The sequence below is a fragment of the Pinus tabuliformis genome, chromosome 1_2 (assembly GCF_031772625.1).
Source record: "Pinus tabuliformis cultivar Carrire ecotype Pingquan chromosome 1_2, CPIR1, whole genome shotgun sequence".
Classification (NCBI taxonomy): Eukaryota; Viridiplantae; Streptophyta; class Pinopsida; order Pinales; family Pinaceae; genus Pinus; species Pinus tabuliformis.
The window spans coordinates 1,320,713,396-1,320,737,059 of record NC_142298.1 but is presented as its reverse complement, the minus strand read 5'-3'; positions in this window follow the sequence as shown (position 1 = coordinate 1,320,737,059).

Here is a 23,664-nt window from a genome sequence, read left to right as displayed (position 1 = left end):
TATCAACAGAAAACAAAGATGGAAATAGTGCTGTTTATTTTTCAACACTGGGTAATCCCTCTACAGTAAAAACTATCAACAGAAAATAAAGATTGAACAGCTCTGTTTATCTACTTTCTGGAAAATTGTTAACTGAATAGTATTGATTACCTTATTCTTTAGAAATATAAGGTAGAAGAATTTAAATGTTCGAACAGAACTAGTTAATGCAAAACTCCCATATAGCACAACTGTATTAATATAAGCATGGAGATATTTAACTAACACCCCTGGCCTATAAGCAAGAAGTGAAGGGAACGCTGTAAGCTAAGTGTTTTGATCAAACAGACAGGGCCAGAAGAACTAAGACAAAAACTGTTATCGAATGAGTAAAAAGGAAAGGAAAAACACTATGAAATCCATCATAAAGGCTCGATAAAATTTCGAAACCCTACTGCGAATTCATCTTTGACAGAGTTACGAACCCTACGATAATTTAACATTAACAGGGATACATACATGAGCGAGTGAATGGAATTACCAGACCCATAATCAAAGGAGAGACCCCCTTACTCTAAACTGCCAATATAACCTTCCACAGTAATTAAAATCAGAGTTGTACTCGTAGGCAAGCTCGAAGTATTCTAAAGAAAGCAACACAGTGATTACATATAAAATCATCTCACCCAAACAAGACTGCACAGCGCGAGATGTGCCCAAAGTATGGCAAGATAACCATAGTCGCAGATATATATTCGCATAACAGTCCAAGAAAATCGACAAAGTATAGCAGATAACCATAGTCGCATATATATATTCACATAACAGTCCAAGAAAATCGACAAAGTATAGCAATAACCATAAGTCACATATATATATTCACACAACATTCCAAGCAAAATTGTATACATTCCAAAGGAAAACCCTCATTGTTTTGGGCAGAAAGAAAACAACTTTAATGTACAACAAAAATTCTATTGCTTCAAGAAAATACCAAGTCGAGACCCAAACCCCAAGCTTGGAAAATAATTACACCAGAACGAACATGGCATCGAGGCCGTAGTTGATCCAAAACCCTTAGCTCAACCTCGTAGGTCGACATACAACATTTTTAATGCAAAAAAAAATAGACATTCTCCATTGAAAAGGAGATTAATAGGCAGATGCCCAAAAGCCTTCAAAAAATACAAGAATTAGCACAGGTCTGGAGTAACATAGCAGCTAGCTGCAAACTTATCTCTCGTATTCCCTGACTGTCAACAAGCACAAGCTGATAGCTTACCCGGAAACCCTCGAGCGTGGAAGGCAGGTAAGGGAGTCATACACTTCTCGGTCATCTAGTTGAAACCCCCGTGCCCTTTACCCTTACCCCTGCAGAAGAATGCATGGTGTGGAATCAACAATAAGACCTGAGATCAAAACAATGGCGAAAAAAAAGAAAGGATGAAAAACGAAAGCATTGGAAAATGCTTACCCAAATAGTATGAGTAGGAATTCCATAACCCTGTCCTTGTAATCGTTCAATTGGAAGGTAAACCAGGGCCTGCAAGCTGAGAAAACCAGCAAGAGAGCCTGATCGAGCACCAAGGAGCAGGAGAGCATAATGATGTGCAATCCTAACAAAAGAGCTTGAGTAATTACCCGGAGACCGCACAGCCCTTGGATCCAAGTCCTAAAACCTCCATCGTTGACGCAATGAGAGTTCCAAGGAGACCAGATGCCGAAGGACAGTTCTGCTGTGCCATGAATCCATGACCATGCAGGAAGAGTAAATGCCAAGTGAATGGAAAGTCTAGCTGGAGCGAGAAACTGGTGTGTGCCTTAGCATTATTAAAACCAAGCAAATGTGACTGTCAGCGAAAGTCAGTGGATAAGACCACTCGGCTGCACGGAGTCTATTATGGCCATATAACAGAGTTTTCGATCATGTAAACTGATTAATGAATCGTAACATGAAATTACCCCATAATTTATTGTGACATGGGTATATGTACTGCGCGGCAGGAATTTTTAATATGTTTTTTTTATTTATTGATTACTATGTAACTTTATTAGGAATGTATTTTGTAAATAAATGGAATTGTGACATTTATCCACTTGATTATGATTATGGGGTATAAGGAGGTTAAATTGAAATATATTGATGGCTTGCTAATAGATGCAATGTGAGAATTTCAAGAGTAAGACATCCATCCAATTGAATAGAATAGTGTTTAAGAGCTATATCTATTTTTTTCAAAAAAATATTTTACAAGGCTTTTAAACAAGTAGAAAAAGGTGTGACATTCTTTACAATGAACATTTAATAGAATATCATGTTCCACTTGTTTGGGTGGCAAAGTTAATTTATAGTGCCACATAGTTAATTTATAGTGAACAATTCATTAGGTTAATTATGAGTAATTTAAATACATTTACAAATAATATAAAATTATTCATAAAGTAATATGAATATAAAGACAATATTGATACGCAAAAAACACTCAAAACAAACTACAAATTACATTTGATAAACCATCTCTCCCTAATCTTATGCTATTGATTTAAGTAGATCAAGTGCAACTTCCACACACCTTTTTTTTTTTTTAAATATGAACAATGGATATCATATATATATATATATATATATATATATATATATATATATATATATGTTATTTATATTTTGTATGGATTGTTCAACAATACTTCAGCAATAATGAACAAAACCATTCCACATTAGAGTATTGACAAATCTAGTTAATAGTGGCCATTGAAAACAAATATAGGTAACAAATTGTGCACCTTTCTTAGGAGATAGAAACAGAGAGAAGCCCCTTCAAATAGTTCCAGTAATCCTTGCACAGATCCTTCCAGTAGTCCTTCAACAATTCCAAATATATAATTTAATACTAGATTAATTATATTTATATTAATAAAAATTTTGAATTAATAAGTTTGAGAGTAGATATAGAAAATTATGTACAAGATAACTATGATTTACATGAATTTTCAAAGATCTATATAGTTTTATTTAAATTTAAAGGTATGTGAATGAGTTCCACTCCTATTTAATTTCAAATTTCAAAGTTCAAATTATAATAAATTTATGCTTTTTAGATTTATTTATTATAATTATATGATATATCATTTTATTCATTAAATTTTTATTTTATAAAATAATTTAATATCTATGAAAATCCTAAAAATGTATGGCATAAAGCCGATTCCAGGTGGGACAGACAGAAGGTTAGGTAAAATTCAGACAATTTTAGACAATTAATTTTCATTAAAATAAATAAATGTTGATAACCTTTGTTATAGTGGAACACTAGATGGGAGGTTGGGTGCTATAGCTACACATCAATAATCTCACACCCACCAACTATGGTGATCATCTTCAAGGCTCAAACCCGAGCCATAGAGAAAGTTATCTATTATCGAGAAAGTTATCTATTATCATCTGCCATCAACAGAAACTTTGAGACTTTGAGAGTGTAAATGCCAGGCAAAGTATATATAAATTATTAGATCATTGTGTTTAAAAAAAACCACAACCTAAATAGTGTCTTTTAAGATCTGCGGTGCATAAACTACACCCACGAAAATTAAATACAAAATTATTAAACCATTTAAATTTTTGGGAGAGCGTTTAAAAAAGACCAAAACCTAAACAATATTATTTTAAGATCGGATGAGACCCCAATTCGCTGGCCAATTGCACAAATATATGCTAGATGTATAGTGACAAGATACTAACTAAGATGTTGTGCAAAGAATTTAAAGAAACCTTAATGGGAAATTAATGGTCATTGAACTGCACAAATGGGAATGATCTACGAGGGATTCAAAACCCAAATCTACGGGCGCTATCGAAATGTTCGCAAATAATCTAACTAGAAATGGATGTCCACTTGGAATTCTCAATTTAGAGGGTGGGCGATGCGAGAAGAAATCTATTTTCATTTATACATAATTTGTCACGCTTTCTTGCTATTTGATCTGAGTTTATATAATTTAATATTAGGTTAATTATATTTATATTAATAAAAATTTTGAATTAATAATTCTGAGAGTAGATATAGAAAATTATGTACAAGATTGAGATAATTATGATTTACATGAATTTTCAAAGATCTAGATAGTTTTATTTAAATTTAAAGGTATGTGAATGAGTTCCACTCCTATTTAATTTCAAATTATAATAAATTTATGCTTTTTAGATTTATTTATTTATTTATTATAATTATTTGATATATCATTTTATTCATTAAATTTTTATTTTATAAAATATTTTAATATCTATGAAAATCCTAAATATTTTAATATCATCGAGAAAGTTATCTATTATCATCCGCCATCAACAAGAACTTTGAGACTTTGAGAGTGTAAATGCGACGCAGGCACAATATATATAAAATTATTAGACCATAGAATTTAAACAAAAACCAAAACCTAAATAGTGTCTTTTAAGATCTGCCCTCCATAAACTACACCCACGGAAATTAAATACAAAATTATTAAACCATTAAAAATTTTGGGAGAGCGTTTAAAAAAAAGACCAGAACCTTCTTTTTTCTATGGGCTAGTCATATCACGGAGAATTTATACACAATCAATTCCCTTCTTTTTTCTACGGGCTAGTCATCTCATTTGAATCAAAGTGGAAAAATATCGCGGAAGGAAAATGTGTAAATACTTGTAAAATGAGATAGTGACTCTTATTGTCTATCCATTATGAATCCTTAAATCATACTTGATTCTCTGCACCTTCTCCACAGCTACTTCATTTCCCAAACTCTTGCATTCCTTCTTTCCTTCATGTAATGAAAGTTAACATCAGAATTTAGGAAATAATTCAATCAGACACCAACTACACCAAATTATCAAAGACAACAGGGAGAGGATGGAAACAATTAAAAACGCAAATCACTAACAAAGGGTTTCTCCAATGGGGAAACCTGAAAAAATAATAGGTAGAGAAAATGAAGGCTATGAAATATTTGTCATCTCTTTTTCCAGATAGAAGCTGAGACAAGCCCTTCAAATCTTTAGAGTAATCCTTCTAGCATTCTAGTAATCCTTCAACAATTCCAACAACCCAAGTGCTAACAAAGAAATGCATGCATCCACGGAGCATTTGATTATAATATATGGAATGGTAATGAATAATAAGTACAATAAATATTTAATGGCAATTCGAAACGCTCAAGATGTAGTGGCGGTGTTATTCTATTATTGCTCAAGGTTACAATCTGGCATGGAGTGGGAGAGTTATTTCCATTGTGGATTAATGGAGCGATGGGTGGAATGGTGAAATTGATGGACACTTGTTTTTTGGAGTTATAGAGACACCTGTTCTTTGGAGTTGTTGTTTTTTGGAGTTATAGAAACACCTGTCCTTTGGAGTTATTATTAACAACACGAAATGGTGAAATTGATATACAATTTAATGAAATTACTGACACCTTTTATTTAGAATTGAACACACATTACCAATGGTTTGAAACGGATTCGGAAATACACCTTTCCACTACTATTCCAAGTGTATGTGTAATGTGCATGTTACATTTTGTAGTGTTCCCATTATGGTTAATCTTCATAGGTGTCAATTAACAAATGGCATGGTAAATTTTTAATGGAGCTTTGTAAAAAATTAATTTAAACAAGGTTTAATCATGTGATTTAGATATGTAGGGAAGTTAGTAGTGTGAATTCAATCCATTGATATTGTGGCACCAACGAGAATATATTGGCATCGTTAAATTCAAACCGTCCGATCACTTTTTTTAATTAGTAAAATCATTAAAGTGCCCAACTCCAATAGGAGGGACGCCTATCGGCTTTCTTGCTATTTGATCTGAGTTTATATAATTTAATATTAAGTTAATTATATTTATATTTAAAAAATTTTGAATTAATAATTTTTAGAGTAGATATAGAACATTATGTACAAGATTGAGATAATTATGATTTACCTGAATTTTCAAAGATCTAGATACTATTTTATTTAAATTTAAATGTATGTGAATGAGTTCCATTCCTATTTAATTTCAATTTCAAATTATAATAAATTTATGCTTTTTAGAGTTATTTATTTTAATAATATGATATATCATTTTATTCATTAATTTTTTATTTTATAAAATATTTTAATATCTATGAAAATCCTAAATATTTTAATATTTTAATATCATCGGGAAAGCTATCTATTATCATCCACCATCAACAAAAACTCTGAGACTTTGAGAGTGTATATGCAACATAGGTAGAGTATATATAAAATTATTAGACCATAACGTTTAAAAAAAAACCACAACCTAAATAGTGTCTTTTAAGATTTGTCATGCATAAACTACACCCACAAAAATTAAATACAAAATTATTAAAGCATTAAAAATTTTAGGAGAGCGTTTTAAAAAAAGACTAGAACCTTCTTTTTTCTACAGGCTAGTCATATCATGGAGAATTTATACACAATCGATTCCCTTCTTTTTTCTACAGGCTAGTCATCTATCACGGAAGGAAAATGTGTAGATACCTATAAGATGAGATGGTGGCTCTTATTGTCGATCCATTATGAATCCTTAGATCTCCATAGCTACTTCATTTCCCAAACTCTTGCATTCCTTCTTTCCTTCATGTAATGAAATCTAACATCAGAATTTAGGAGATAATTCAATTAGACACCAACTACACCAAATTATCAGAGACAGCCGGGAGATGATGAAAACAATTAAAAACGCAATCACTAATAAAGGGTTTCTCCAATGGAGAAACCTGAAAAAATAATTGGTAGAGAAAAGGAAGGCTATGAAAGATTTGTCACCTTTTTTACCAGATAGAAGCCGAGACAAGCCCTTCAAATCTTTAGAGTAATCCTTCCAACATTCCAGTAATCCTTCAACAATTCCAACAACCTAAGTGCTAACAAAAAATGCATGCATCCACGGAGCGTTTGATTATAATATATGGAATGGTAATGAATAATAAGTACAATAAATATTTAATGACAATTTGAAACGCTCAAGATGGAGTGACGGTGTTATTCTATTATTGCTTAAGGTTACAACCCGGCATGGAGTGGGAGAGTTATTTCCATTTCGGATTAATGGAACGATGGGTGGAATGGTGAAATTGATGGACACTCGTTCTTTGGAGTTATTATTAACAACACGAAAGGGTGAAATTGGTATACAATTTAATGAAATTACCGACACTTGTTATTTAGAATTGGACACACATTACCAATGGTTTGAAACGGATTGCGAAATACACCTTTCCACTACTATTCCAAGTGTATGTGTAATGTATTTGTTACATTTTGTACTGTTCCCATTATGGTTAATTCTCATAGGTGTCAATTAACAAATGACATGGTAAATTTTTAATGGAGCTTTGTAAAAAATTAATTTAGACAAGGTTTAATCATGTGATTTAGATATGCAGAGAAGTTAGTAGTGTGAATTCAATCCATTGATATTGTGGCAACGACGAGAATATACTGGCATCCTTAAATTCAAAGCGTCCAATCAATTTTTTTAATTAGTAAAATCATTAAAGTGCCCAACTCCAATAGGAGGGACGCCTATAGGCTTAACAACTTTTTTCTTGCCACATGCCGTCACCATGTGTATATCTTTATCATTTTTTGTATTTTGATTTATACTCCATGTGTATATCTTTATCATTTTTTGTATTTTGATTGTAGTATAAATGTAACAATGTCTTTATAAAATATTTTTAATATTATAATTGTGATTTATAAAATATTTTCGACATTATAATTGTGGTTGACAAAAATAGATAATTTATTAGTTCAATTTTTCAATCCTAACCTTGTTAAAAAATTATACTTATGTTGAATCATTTAGCTATATTTGAGAGTTCATTGTTTCTTAAACACTGCCCACTGAACACAATAACATTTTATTACAAACAAAAGCCAAACCGTATGTGCAAGAGCTAAAACGATTTATTGTGTACAAACCAGCCTCCATTGTCTGTCCCGCGAGATTTTTTCCTTTAGGTTACTTGGAATAATTGTATTATTGCCTTCAGCCTCTATATATGAACCTTCTTTTCAAAATTTCATTTTAATGTAGCTATAATGGATAAGAATTTCATTCGCCTTATATTTTAAACCTTTATTCCAACTACCGCAAACCACTTATGCTCACAACAGTAATGGATAAGGACTTCGAAATTCATCCTAATTTCTTTTATTTCAAGAACCACAAACCACTCCATAGACACATTTATTTGTTTGCCATCATTCTGCATAATTTCACGTAAGATACTACAAGGATCCTAATCAGCAATTGGCAAACTAACGCCATTTAGTGTATATCACTAGCGTGGTCAGATTTTAGAGCAACAAAATGTAGACCCCTGACATGATCTTAGGTAAGAAGGACGTCATGAATATCTCTCAGTCCCCACCGAAACCAGAGTTGTGGCATTAATTTTCATGTTCAGTCCTTGGCGAATTGTGAGATCTCATGCAATGATGCAAGAACATGAGGATTCAAACTTAAATAGTCAGAAAATTGAACCAGTGGTCAAAAGCAATTACATGTATGAAAGCCCTGATGCGATCACAAGAGCAGCCACCTAATAAAAGTTGTCAATCATAATTAGTCTTCACGTTGTTTAGCTAAAACCTGCTCATTCCAATCTAATATCATCTGCGGTGTGCAAATATTTAATTCATATCAGGGAATCTGGAAATGAAACGAGAACCAGCTATGTCATAAGTGCAAACATGGCATATATCATTTGTCTTTACAATCCTCCTAGATGTCTAAGGCCAAGGCTTCTTTTTGTGTTGTGCCAACTCCTGTCGTATAAATTTTTTACATGGCATCTCGGACCCCATGTTCGCCATTATGAAGTTCACCGAGCTATTTATGGTCCATTCGCTTTTGGCATATATATGATTAGATTTCGGTGAAGATTAGGTCTAAATCACAACAGGACTTGCCCTCGTCATATCCTATTATTCCTGTGAGTTATTCCTCATTGTTTGTTTCTCATAGAAATAACCTTTAGGTCGTACAAATTGTATTGGAATAATAGTGGAAGGACATGAGTTGCGTTATTAATAATGATTTGCTGGAGCGATCTCGCTTCAGTTTTATACATTCAAATATACTGTGAATGTTTATTTTTATAAAGTGTTTTAGTAATGCACATAAAGTCATTAATTTATTACTAGCACAACCATATTTATTAATATCGTTGATATAGTCCAATAGGCGTATATTAAGCATATATACAATTATATTTTCGATAAGCTTATAGCAAGCATATATACAACCACATTTTCCAATATGATTGATATAGGTTGATAGACTTATATCAACCACATTAATAATTATTATGGATATATAGGATTATTGATAACCATATAAATAACTATAATAATTTATATAAAAGATTATTAATAACCATACAAATAACTATATAAAATTATTAATAACTATATAAATATTAACGACTAAATTATTTATATATATCATTGTATAAATATTATATTAATATTATAATAATTATATAAACTCCTAATATATATTAATTAATAATAAGAATAGCTCATAATAATATTAGATTATCATTATATTATTTAAATAATCTAATAATAATAATAATAATAATAATATTTGATTATAATATTATAATAATATACAAATATAATTACTATATTATCATAATAATATAATCAAGCAGTTTATATTATTATTATAATATTAGTATAATATTTATATAATAATATATTGAAATAATCTAATTGTTAATATTTATATAGTTATTAATAATATTCCATTATAATATTATAATAATATAAAATATAATAATAATAATAATAATAATATAATCAATATTATTATAATATATTATTATAATAAGAACAATAAAGACCAATTACTTATTATTTATGATAATTTATAACTATACAAATAAGAGTAACTATATTCTTATATAATTATATAATTATGATTATTATATTAATATGATGATGATGATGCTGCTGCTGCTGCTTAACGTCCACTAAGGCCAAACTTTGGTCTATCGAACCTAAAGAAACGAATTATTTAGTTTGATTTAAGATTTTATTCCTATGCTCAAAAAGCTTGGAGAGAAGCCTCCCGAGCTCACTGTAATTTTGACAATGTAAAAGGCTAGGAAGGTCAGTATTGCAACAAAGATTTTGAAACGGAGATCTAATGTGGTTGTACGCGGGGCACTCTAAGAGGAAGTGATTTTCATCATCGATGTTCATATTCTCACAGAGATGGCCGAACCTTTCCATCCATGGTGTTTTAGGAACTGCCCAATGACCCGTTTCACTATGGAGCTCATGAGAGTTCATTCTAGTCTTGGCTATATTAATTTTCTTCTTTGAGCTAGATAAAACAGGGAGATACTTTTGATCTTCTAGGGTGAGGTTGATGACCTCCTTATAATATCTTAATTTTCTTTTAGTGATCCGGATCTTGGGGGAGGCCCCCAAGATCTAAGAGATTGAAATGGATCTTGGGAGGAGAGACCCCCAAGATCTGAAAACTTGAATTGCCAGAAGAAAAAAAGAGGAGAATGCCCCATAAACAAAACCACAAAGAAACTTTTTTTTTAAAACTAATAATAACTGTAAAGCTTACAAACAGAAATAAACCAGCTAGGGCGATGGTAGCTTATCTCTGAGAAGAGATGTGGCAGCTACATACCTCTGAACTATAAAGGCTACATTGTGGCAGACAATCTGTCCTTTTACAAAATGTGACTTGTTACTTATAGTATTTTCCAGTTACAATACCACGGGTCAATTCCATGGGTGAATGAATACCATGGGTGGATTTTATAATACCACGGGCGGATGCCATTTACAATACCATGGGTAAATTCCATGGGTCGATGAATAATATGGGTGGATGAGTACTGTTAGACTTCGTCTTGCTAGTCTGTTGTCTTGGAAAAGAGAAATGCAACAAAATGTGTTGGGTCCTGTTGTGGGAACTACTTTATTAGCTGTAGAAAATGGACTGAACCACAAAATATTTTGGTGCTTGTTTTTTGTCTTTCTCGCTGATGCCACTAGGGAGAATAGATGGTTGGCAGCATTAATGGCAGAATTCGAGGTAACAGGCAAGAACAAAGAAGCATCACTGATAACTGCACTATCAGCTAGTTGTCTGTTCATGTGCAAATATTCATATCAACAGAATGCTTCCAGTTACAAAATTGTTGAAGACGACCTTATTTCTTGGACAATAAGCTTGCTTGTAGCATCGATATCAGCTTCTAGAAATAGTTTGCATGATACCATTGAGAGTCTTTTGTCACAGAAAAGAACTACTTTGGACCATCTACTTTGCATTCCCATTGTCTTTTCATGGCATTCCACAAGCCGATGTGTTCTTGGAAAACAATACACTGGATGGGTTCAACATTCTACATAGCAGCAATTCTTTATTTTGCAGATCTGGACAAGCGTTTCCATTCTTCAAAATATTGCAAAATGCTCTGAGACTTGTATGTACAGGAACTGAAAGGGAATCCAATACAGCTTATGGTTTCTGTCATCATTTAGAAAAAAAAAAAAAAAAAAAACAACAAACATCCTGCATTGTTACTACCCCATATGTTGACTCTGGCAGAGTTACTAAAGGAAAAGATGCTGGAATGGGAAAGGGAGAAGGCCATGGTTGTTCCTTTGGGCATGCTTTATATCTTGTTGCTGGATTATTAGATGCACTTAGACCACATATTTTTGATATGTACAACAGTAGTCCTTTTCAGCATGATGCAATGTACTCAGGATTAATGGAAATAGAGCCATGTAGATTTGAGGAACCTAGAAAGGATGTTTATGAAAACCCAACTTTTTGCAGAGGGAGCCTTCTAGTGATAATAGATATCTACTTTGAATTTCTGAATAATCTAGATGCGGTTAATTTGGCACAATACCTGAAGGTTGTTTTGAGATTGATTGATTTCTTGTGTCATTGCCTTGCTGCTGGTAAACATTGTTTACATATTGTCAACAAACATCAAAAAATGATACAGGCAGCAGCACAAAAGTTTCCCAAAATCAAGAAGTTAGGATTCCTGCTTTCTCTTATAGAAAACCATGATTTATCAGTACATCTCCTTCAGCACGGTTTGGAATGGATGTTAAAAGGGTGACATCGTGGTTTTCAAAACTGAGGAGCAGAGCTGGAAACGTGCGCTACGCACTGGTTCTCTGGCTGCCATTCCTTTTGGCACTATGGTGGTAGTCCTTGTAATCTGGGCATTTATATCTTTCCCTCTAGCACTCCTTGGAACGGTTGTTGGAAGAAATTGGAGCGGGGCTCCAAATAATCCTTGTCGTGTGAAGACCATTCCTCGCCCAATTCCAGAAAAGAAGTGATTGGTGTTGCAGTGGGCCAAATAAAGATCAGGCATCTCGCGCTCAGTTTGTTTCAATTTACACAGGTTTGCAGGGTTCTCATTGGAAGTGTCGAGCTTCACTGGTTAAAACTAGAATTATTACATTCACATTGTGGGCATTCTGTAAATCAAGTTTATTCATGTGTAGTTTCCGTCTCTGTGGTTGTGACGGGCTTTACCCTTCTGGATGATAGTGCGAAGGTGTGTGCGTATTGTTCTGGACAGAGTGCGGCAGAATTGTTGCAAGTGTTACCAGATGAGTTCTGTGCTTGGCCCGAGGATGAGCAAACTATGTACCTATATACTATCCAAAATGAAGAATTTACGGTTGCAATTTGCAAAAATATGTATAGCAATGACTATAACAGAAAAGCCTATGACATGGACCCAGATTCAGGTTTGTCGACTTGGAGAGTTGCACGAGCTTTGAAGTGTGATTGAGATATCTACCTCACTATTCCTTCACACTTCAAACATATTTGCACTGCCATATTTTGGTGTCAAATTCATTTTCCAGAGGTCTTCCAATATTTTTACATAGGACGCCAAAACTGAAAATTCTTCACTTCCATGCGTGCAAATTTAGTGGGCTGCCAAGATTTTCTTCGCCTTAGTCAAATGGGTCATATATTTGGGGGAAACCGAATTATTTTAAATCATATCTATATCCTGACCAGGACTCTTTGCAACGTGTAATCATTTATGGAAAAGTAAAAACCCAAATTAAACGCAGATACCCATCACTGCAGAAGAAATAGGATTCGATCTCCTATTAAGGGCTTCAGTTAATAATCCAACGGGATCTGCGCTCCAGTTTGTCGGCCATCAGAGGAATTCTTGCAATTATAGTTGAACAACTCATTTTTTTTATCGACCTGTAGGGAAAAGTTTTTGGTCTATTTATTGTATGCGCTGATATTGGAGAAGATATTACGCTATTTTTGTTTTAGTTCTTATTCAAATGCAAAGTAAAGTCAAAAGCCAGAATTTAAACAGAGGATTATCAAACTGAGCAGAAAAATAGGGACAGATTGCTTATCCTAGTCTTCAGTTATGATTTGGAGGGTTCACACTACAGCTTCCGCCTTTGTATTGGTCACAGATATGTATGCGCTGATCTTTAGGAACCGATGAGTGGCTTTTTACTATTTTTCATAGTGCCAGTTGAAACAGTTCCATCTTTTCATGGATCGGTTTTCTTCTGAGCTGTTTATGGTATTAAAAAACATTTGTAGAGGGAGGGGAGGGAGAGTTCTGAGAGCTGGTGGAGAATAGAGAGTTTCATTGTACAACTGTTTGACAGAGATTTTAATGAAAATACACAGCTCTGGCTTCTGAGATTCCTGTGGTATGAAATTTAACATTTGTGTCCTCCTTTGTTACATGTAGCCTGTTATGTGTTCATTTCATTTCATGATCGTTTCCAATTGAACAAATGAAGTGTTAAGGTAGAATTCATATTTTGTATGCTCTGCCTTTAAGTTTGTTCATATTTAATGTTTTCTTCTGTTTGACAAGGATTCATCCTCTATGCCCTTGTCAGCTCCTCAGCAGTCTTGTCATTCCATTTAATCTCAATTTGATGTTAAACTTTCTTGCCTACCTTACCTCAGGAGATAATCTGTGTTTTTGATTATATTTCTCTGTTCAAGCTGTTTCTTTGCCCCATGCAGCCCAGAAAAACCCATCATTTTATTAAAAACCACTTTTTATCAGTTTACTAGCCTAAAATCAGTTTCTTTTAAAGTCATCTCAGCCCCTTTTAGAAAACTTTTTGCTGAGATAGACTGGAGAGAGCCCTCTCCTGTCCTCGTAGGGCTAGCTACGAGGCTAAGTGGTTTGATGTTGCCTTGGATTTTGCCTTCCTCAGCCTGGGGCCAAATTCGAGCACTAACAAGTACCATGGGTTGATGCCATTTTCCATTCGGATCATTCCTCCCTCCTTAGGAAGCAATGGTCCCCATTGCGTAAAGTTCCCTCCTGCAAAGCCTTTGTTGAATATGAAGAGCCACTGAAGATAAGGGTTTTATGTGGTTAACCCAAAACCCTGATAAACGAAAATCCGAGGATAGAGATACCCTGTAATGCTTGTGACCAACTGTGATTCTGACAGTGTGTGGCCAAGCAAATGGACTTCAATGACAAGGATTTTATGCGGTTGACCCATAACCATGATGTTGGTTGCTGATGAAGTAGCAGGTGCCTACATAGCCTGGGGTGGGAGGGCACGTCTCCAAATAACCTAAGCCGAATGCTGCTATGTTGAAACTGATGAATGTGAAGCAGGTGCCTACTAAAGTGGGGTGGGAGGGCACGTCTCCAATGGGAACCCACTCTGAATGCTGCTCCAGAATTAAAATGGGCATAACTCAATCAATATAACTCAGAATATTTATTATAACCTGTTTTTGGAAGTAGAAGGACCATTTTGCATCTTCCCATGTGATGGAAATCCTTATCCGGACACTCTGAGATCTCAGATTCGCACTGCAACAGTTCCGCTGTCACAAAAATTCTAAACCAGCTAGGGCGATGGTAGCTTATCTCTGAGAAGAGATGTGGCGGCTACATGCCTCTGAACTGTAAAGGCTACATTGTGGCGGACAATCTGTCCTTTTACAAAATGTGACTTGTTACTTATAGTATTTTCCAGTTACAAATCCACGGGTCAATTCCATGGGTGAATGAATACCATGGGTGGATTTTACAATACCACGAGCAGATGCCATTTACAATACCATGGGTAAATCCCATGGGTCGATGAATAATATGGGTGGATGAGTACCATGGGTTGATGCCATTTTCCATTTGGATCATTCCTCCCTCCTTAAGAAGCAATGGTCCCCATTGTGTAAAGTTCCCTCGTGCAAAGCCTTTGTTGAATATGAAGAGCCACTGAAGATAAGGGTTTTATGTGGTTAACCCAAAACCCTATAAACGAAGATCCGAGGATAGAGATACCCTGTAATGCTTGTGACCAACTGTGATTCTGACAGTGTGCAGCCTAGCAAATGGACTTTGATGACAAGGATTTTATGCGGTTGACCCATAACCATGATGTTGGTTGTTGATGAAGTAGCAGGTGCCTACATAGCCTGGGGTGGGAGGACACGTCTCCAAATAACCTAAGCCGAAAGCTGCTATGTTGAAACTGATGAATGTGAAGCAGGTGCCTACTAAAGTGGGGTGGGAGGGCACGTCTCCAATGGGAACCCACACCGAATGCTGCTCCAGAATTAAAATGGGCATAACTCAATCAATATAACTCAAAATATTTATTATAACTTGTTTTTGGAAGCAGAAGGACCATTTTGCATCTTCCCATGTGATGGAAATCCTTATCTGGACACTCTGAGATCTTAGATTCGCACTGCAACAGTTCCGCTGTCATAAAAATTCTAATAAAATAGCTGATTTTAAATCAGCGATATCTCTCACATCTGAACTCCGATTCAACCCATTTTTTTTGAAATTGGGTGATTTTTCGAGAGGAATCCAGATGTGGTATTTGTTTTTGTAAATTTTGTACCAAATGTTTCAAATATGATCTGCAAAGTCGCTGCCCAAAAAAAAAATTCCTGCAAAAAAAATGAGAAAAAAATTCTTCTTGCTTGATCCAAGAAAGTGCTTTGTGGAGGTTGTAGCACATGCCTGAAGTTTGTTGAGTATTGCTACAAAATTTGAAACTGAAATATGCATCAAACCCTCATTCCCATGGAATCATAACCTGCTCTGATACCACTGATCCAGATCTTGGGGGGAGGCCCCCAAGATCTAAGAGATTGAAATGGATCTTGGGAGGAGAGACCCCCAAGATCTGAAAACTTGAATTGCCAGAAGAAAAAAAGAGGAGAATGCCCCATAAGAAAAACTACAAAGAAACTTTTTATTAAAACCGATAATAATTGTAAAGCTTACAAACAGAAATAAACAAGCTAGGGCAATGGTAGCTTATCTTTGTGAAGAGATGTGGCAGCTACATGCCTCTGAACTGTAAAGGCTACATTGTGGCGGACAATTTGTCCTTTTACAAAATGTGACTTGTTACTTATAGTATTTTCCAGTTACAATACCACGGGTCAATTCCATGGGTGAATGAATACCATGGGTGGATTTTACAATACCACTGGCGGATGCCATTTACAATACCATGGGTAAATTCCATGGGTCGATGAGTACCATGGGTTATTGCCATTTTCCATTCGGATCATTTAGCTGCCAAATCTTTCTTGTGCCACATTTTTTTTTTGAACTTAGAAGTAACAATATTTTTAATGTTATTAATGTTTTGCAACGCAATATTCTCGTCGATCTCCCAATGGTTTAACCAGGCCCTAGTGTCTTTATACCAACCTCGTTTGAGCCTTAGGTGGTTTTGGTTGGAATTTAAAGCTAGCTTAGGAAGTCTATGGTCTCCTATGTTATTGAGTTTGTGCTTGTACAACAGAAGCCTAGTCATAGTTAGGTTCTCGATAGGGGAAAGACCCACTTCTATAAGGAGAATAGGATAGAGTGTGTAACTTTTAATTTTGAGGTTATACATTATAAAACGCTTCTGGATTTGCTCAATCTTTCTCCATGATTCTCTAGAGATGCTACAACCCCAAACCTCACATCCATATAAGATAACCGGAGTGACTGAAGTTTCAAAGAGGAACTTCTTTCTATTGCACATTACGAGGTTTGCCGTTTTACAATTATTTTCAAGACCAAAATAAGCTTTCCATCCCCCATTAATCCTTTTCTCAATGCTATAGTTCCAGTTGAGCTTGTGATGAATATCAATTCCTAGGTACTTGTAGGAAGACACTTCCTCCAAGTTACTATTGTCATACATAAAATTAGCGTAAGTGTCCTTCTTGGATTTGATAATCATAACTTTTGTTTGTCAGTGTTAACAATCATACCCATGGTAGAGCAGAAATCCTTAAACACATATTATTATTATTCTTAGGCTTTAGTATTTTTAATATTTATCTTAGGGTTTGTACACATAGGGTTAATTATTATCAGTATTTAGGATTATTAATAACTATATAAATATTAACAACCAGATTATTTATATATATCACTGTATAAATATTATATTAATATTATAATAATTATATAAAATCCTAATATATATTAATTAATAATAAGAATAACTCATAATAATATTAGATTATCATTATATTATTTAAAAAATCTAATAATATAAAATTATAAAAAAATAACAACAACAACAACAACAATAATAATAATAATATTTGATTATAATATATAATAATATTATATTATTATAATAATATACCAATATAATTATTATTATAATAATAATATAATCAATATTATTATTTAGGATAATTAATAACTATACAAATAATAGCAACTATATTCTTATATATTATGATTATTATATGAATTTTATTATAATAATATAAACTCATATTATTATTATAATTATTATTCTTTGTCTTCTTAGGCTTTAATATTTTTAATATTTATCTTAGGGTTTGTATACATTGGGTTTATAATATTAGTCCCTTTGTTTATTATTACCTAAGGGTTTAATACTAAAATCCCAAGGGATTATGAACCAATGGGAATAATATTAAACAAAAAGGACTAATATTATAAACCCAAGGAACTAATAAACCCAACTCTTTAATATTATAAACCTAAGGAATTAGTGAACCCAAGGATAAATATTAAAAACCTAAGGGATCAAGAAGCATAAGGAATTGATATTACAAACACAAGAGTGTTATAGACATTTTTGTGCCTTACAGCATGAAGCATGAAATGCCAATAATCTAAGGGATCCAAAGTCCCTAAACATGTTGTTCCTACCCCTAGAGGAACAAGGTTAGCAAAACCACAGCACTGAAAATCAGTTCTCCACCTGAAAACACTCAAAAACAAGCTATTTCTGGATCATGTCAGCTGCTCCACTGAGCATCTGCGCTGAATGTCAACTGCTCCACTCTGTACCTACGCTGAATGTCAAAAGCAATGAAGGCTACCTGCGCTGGGCGAGATTGGCCAAGTGGCACAGTCATTCTGCAAGGTGTTAAATGCCCAGGAAGCTTCCAAAATGACACTTGGATCAGGGAACTCGCCTTGTGATGAGTAAGAGGATCTAGATCTCCAAGTGGAAGCAAGAAACTCCAAGTGGACTCAAGAACTGAAGTATAACTAAAGTGGGAGAGGACACTAGTCAGCTTCATGCCAAACTCAAGCTGACTCATCCTTTCTCCAAATCTCCTATATATAGAGCTCTCTCATGAGGTCTATGGAGGCTGGAATCTTGTGAATGTAAGGAAGTGCTGTTGGTTTGTGTATAGAACTATTGGGTGATTGCTTTGAAGGAGGTAAAGAGGAGATTTCTTTCTGCTGGGAGGTGTTGCTGGATTGGGCCTCTTATGGTTGTAACGCTCTCAGAACTTTACTTCTTCCATTAATAAAGCATTTGAGGTTCTTCTATATGCATGTGTCTCTATGGCGAATTGATGCTTGTATATTTGATTTATTCTAATCCTTGAATCAGTTATGGATGTATGCTTCTTGTAGTTTCCCTTTCTTGTGCTTTTGCAGGATCTTTGTGTAGCTGGGCCAGTGAAAGAGCAAGGAGCTGGGAGCAAGCAGCAAAGAGGGAAGATTGGATCAATCATTAGCGGAAGATAACAGTTAGTGGATCTCTTCCTCCTCTCTCTTACATCTCATAAAGAAGTAATCTTGAATAGCTTTGTATTCAGTTGTTGCTGAGGTACTATCACCCTTAGAGTGGGATAGGGTCATTCCGTATTGGATACTTTTCCCTACAACAAATTGGCGACTCCGCTGGGGATCGTATCTTGTTGGTTGTTTGTGTTTTTGCTATTCATTTCATAAACAAAGGGAGTACCGAATCGAACTGTGTTTGAATCTTTCAAATACAAAGTAGAGGGCAGCTACTCTAGCTCAGTTTCTGGGCAAGTTTATGATTTGAAGAGCTGATCCAAAAGGACTCTAATAAGCTCTTAGTGATAGCTTTTCATCCTCCTTGTCATCCCTTAGTGTGTCCTTGACTGATAGCTTCTGATTTGAGCAAAAACTGTGAATTTTTGAGCAATCTGTGACCCGGAAACTGTGAAAACGCAAGTCTCGTTCTTCAGTGCAGGCTGTACAAAGGCAGTCTGCATTTCAGCGCAAGTAGTCCCTTCGGAAACTGCGCTGAATGTCAATCTGACAGTCCTTTACCTGCGCTGAACCAGTGGTACACTGTGCTACTAGGGTTTCCTGCTGTTTCTTGCCTTGTTTTCACTCTTGTTTTTGTTGTTTGTTACCAGTCAGTGGGCCTATCTGAAACCAACTTTCCTTGTCACTATTCCGCCTCAGTTGTATAAAGAAACTGTGTTTGTTCTTTCTGTATTTCTTATGCATTTACAGTTTCCCATAACGAAAGTGAACTAGTCTTGCTGTGGCCTCTTAGATCTAGACCTGTGATAAAGTGTCATTTTGATCTTAAGAGTTAGTTTGTTTGCTGTTCATAGCTGATTGAGCTTTTGCTTTCGTCATTTGGTTTGAGTTTATATATTTCTAGTGTCGAAACAAGTAAATCTTAAGGTGTCTTTTGATTTTGGACAAGCTTGTTTGCTTTCACTTGAAATTGAATTCAAAATTATACAACAGCTTTCTTTTTGCATTTCACCAACATTAAGAAAGAGAAAAGAAATACTTGCATTGTGCATGTGCATTATGACAGCTTGCATGTTGATTTAGGAAAAGTGCATTAGTGTGTGCTCTATGATCTGTGTGAAAAGGTGTTATCTTTCTTTTCCCTCAGTAGTTAAGGTTTTCAAAGTTGAAAGATTGAAAAACTTGCTTATCATCTTAGACTGCATTTAGGAGTGTTACTATACATCTCGTGGTGATCCATAAAGGCAAACTGCTAAACAAGATCAACCTTAAAATAAATTGAATTTACATAACAACGCATTGAAACATAACGCAAACATCTAGAGGTCTAAGCTAGAGACGTGTTCCGGCGTCGTTAAACGTGATATCTTAGCATTGAGTGGTTGGGTGATTCCTCCACGGTGAAGCGATAAGTATCAATACGGACTTGTGCTCCCACGTACCGTCGCGTATATATTGGGAGACCCCTATAGGAATAAAGCCTTTATCCAATAGGAAACCGTGTCAGCCGCCCTACTGATCGCAATGCAGTGAACACAGCATTCACGAAGATCGACCACTCGTACCGTAAAATGTATTCTGTGGTTTTGCGAAAAGTTTGGCACACCCTCTGCCTAGAACTCCAGAGCAGTTTCTTTTGGCCTTTTTCAAACTCTATAACTGAAAAAGTCCATCCGAGCATTTGTCACTTCGGGCTCGTTAAAACATCGAAGGAGACTAGAGTCATCTTTAGCTTTTTCTCGACTCTTAAAAAGTGAAAAAGCAAGTTGTGTCTAAGCGTCGTTATAAAATTTATTTTAAACGGAACATAATCACCTCCTATTCCCGCGTTGATCTTAAGTTGAGAACATGGAACGCCCCAACCAAGGAACTCCACATGATGGAAATCCTAGTCCATTCTCCTCTTGGGGAGAAGTCGGTGCGCCCCACATGGCCACATTGTCGCTTCCAGGATTGACGATTGGCCTGCCTATTTGGCTATTCTCAACTAGTGTAGTTCAGACCACCATGGTTCCTGAGCAGTCGAGTCAACAGTTAGATCAGTCTAGAGCTACCCACCAGCCTTCTACTTCTTATAACTCTTCCTCTAATCCTTCATCTTCACAAGGTGGGGCTGGCAAAAGCCAAGCTCCCATGGAGAAGAAGGAAAAGAAGAAGAAAGAGAAGAAGAAGAAGGAGCCTAAGGCGACTGGGGGCAAGCAAAAGACATCTGACAAAAACCCACACACAGCACAGACCGGGCCTAAATCGCCATGTGTCATATGTAAAGGAGACCACTTCCATAGAGATTGTCCCTGTATTCCCCGGATACTAAGGGACTGGTCACCTCGTTTGCACAATTCGGGAGCATCAACCTCTGATAACCATGTTGATTGCGTACCGTCAACCAGCGAAAGTGAAGGTTCAAGACAAAGAGGGGGAGTAAGATCCCCCTGCAAACTGTGTGAAGGCGGTCACGCCATCCACTGTTGTCCCTTCTTAGACGAAGCGAAGAGAGTTTTGGAAGATCGTCTGGTTTCACCGGTAATACTTCCTCCTGGATACAAAAAACTCGTGCCAAGTCCTTCGTTGGTTGAAAATACAGCTGGCCCGCTCAAGTGGTCAGCTGAAGCGTCAGTCATTGAAAATGAACCTACTGAATCCAGACCAGACGAAAGTCTAAAGGTCGATACGGCAGTTGACCCGGTTCTTCCTTCAGAGGTTTCATCCTCAAATGACACTGTCACTGAAGATTCATCTTCAAATGACACCCTCACTGAAGAGAAAAAGGATGACACCATCCAGATTCTTTTCATTAACATAGATTCTGATGAGCATCAGGGCAATGCGCCCATTCCTTTATCGCAGGAAGGAACATCGTCAGGATCGTATCCGGCCGTGTATTCGGTCCCACCACCAAGCAACCTGGTTGTATCCTTTGATTGGAACCAACTAGGCAGACCCCGGTTACCAGCCAGTATACCATTCAGAATCATAGTCCAAATCTACAGAATGGTAATGGCTGGAACTATCATTGATGAAGGGGCATCTGTGAGTATCCTTTCCTCTATTGCTTGGAAAGCACTGGGTTCCCTGGAGCTTTTGCCTGAGATAAGAAATCTCTCGGGTTTTGATAAAGGAACCAGTCGACCGTTAGGGATCCTCCCCAATGTGCCTGTTACATTGAAAGGCAAGACCGTTCAAATGAACGTGATGGTCGTTCAAGGACCCTTGGATTATAACCTACTCCTTGGACGAGACTATATATATTGCATGGGAGCTATAGTCTCCTCACTCTTTAGAGTAATGTGTTTTCCACACGAAGGAAGAATGGTAAACCATCTCTCCCTAATATTATGCTATTGATTTAAGTAGATCAAGTGCAACTTCCACACACTTTTTTTTTTAAATATGAACAATGGATGTCATATATATATATATATGTTATTTATATTTTGTATGGATTGTTCAACAATACTTCAGTGATAATGAACAAAACCATTCCACATTAGAGTATTGACAAATCTAGTTAATAGTGACCATTGAAAACAAATATAGGTAACAAATTGTGCACCTTTCTTAGGAGATAGAGGCAGAGAGAAGCCCCTTCAAATAGTTCCAGTAATCCTTGCACGGATCCTTCCAGTAATCCTTCAACAATTCCAAATATATAATTTAATACTAGATTAATTATATTTATATTAATAAACATTTTGAATTAATAAGTTTGAGAGTAGATATAGAAAATTATGTACAAGATTGAGATAATTATGATTTACATGAATTTTCAAAGATCTATATAGTTTTATTTAAATTTAAAGGTATGTGAATGAGTTCCACTCCTATTTAATTTCAAATTTCAAATTTCAAAGTTCAAATTATAATAAATTTATGCTTTTTAGATTTATTTATTATAATTATATGATATATCATTTTATTCATTAAATTTTTATTTTATAAAATATTTTAATATCTATGAAAATCCTAAAAATGTATGGCATAAAGCCGATTCCAGGTGGGACAGACAGAAGGTTAGGTAAAATTCAGACAATTTTAGACAATTAATTTTCATTAAAATAAATAAATGTCGATAACCTTTGTTATAGTGGAACCCTAGACGGGAGGTTGGGTGCTATAGCTACACATCAATAATCTCACACCCACCAACTATGGTGATCATCTTCGAGGCTCAAACCCGAGCCATAGAGAAAGTTATCTATTATCGAGAAAGTTATCTATTATCATCTGCCATCAATAGAAACTTTGAGACTTTGAGAGTGTAAATGCCAGGCAGAGTATATATAAAATTATTAGACCATAGCGTTTAAAAAAAACCACAACCTAAATAGTGTCTTTTAAGATCTGCCGTGCATAAACTACACCCACGGAAATTAAATACAAAATTATTAAACCATTTAAATTTTTGGGAGAGCGTTTAAAAAAGACCAAAACCTAAACAATATTATTTTAAGATCGGCTGAGACCCCAATTCGTTGGCCAGTTGCACAAATATCTGCTAGATGTATAGTGACAAGATACTAACTAAGATGTTGTGCAAAGAATTTAAAGAAACCTTGATGGGAAATTAATGGTCATTAAACTGCACAAATGGGAATGATCTACGAGGGATTCGAAACC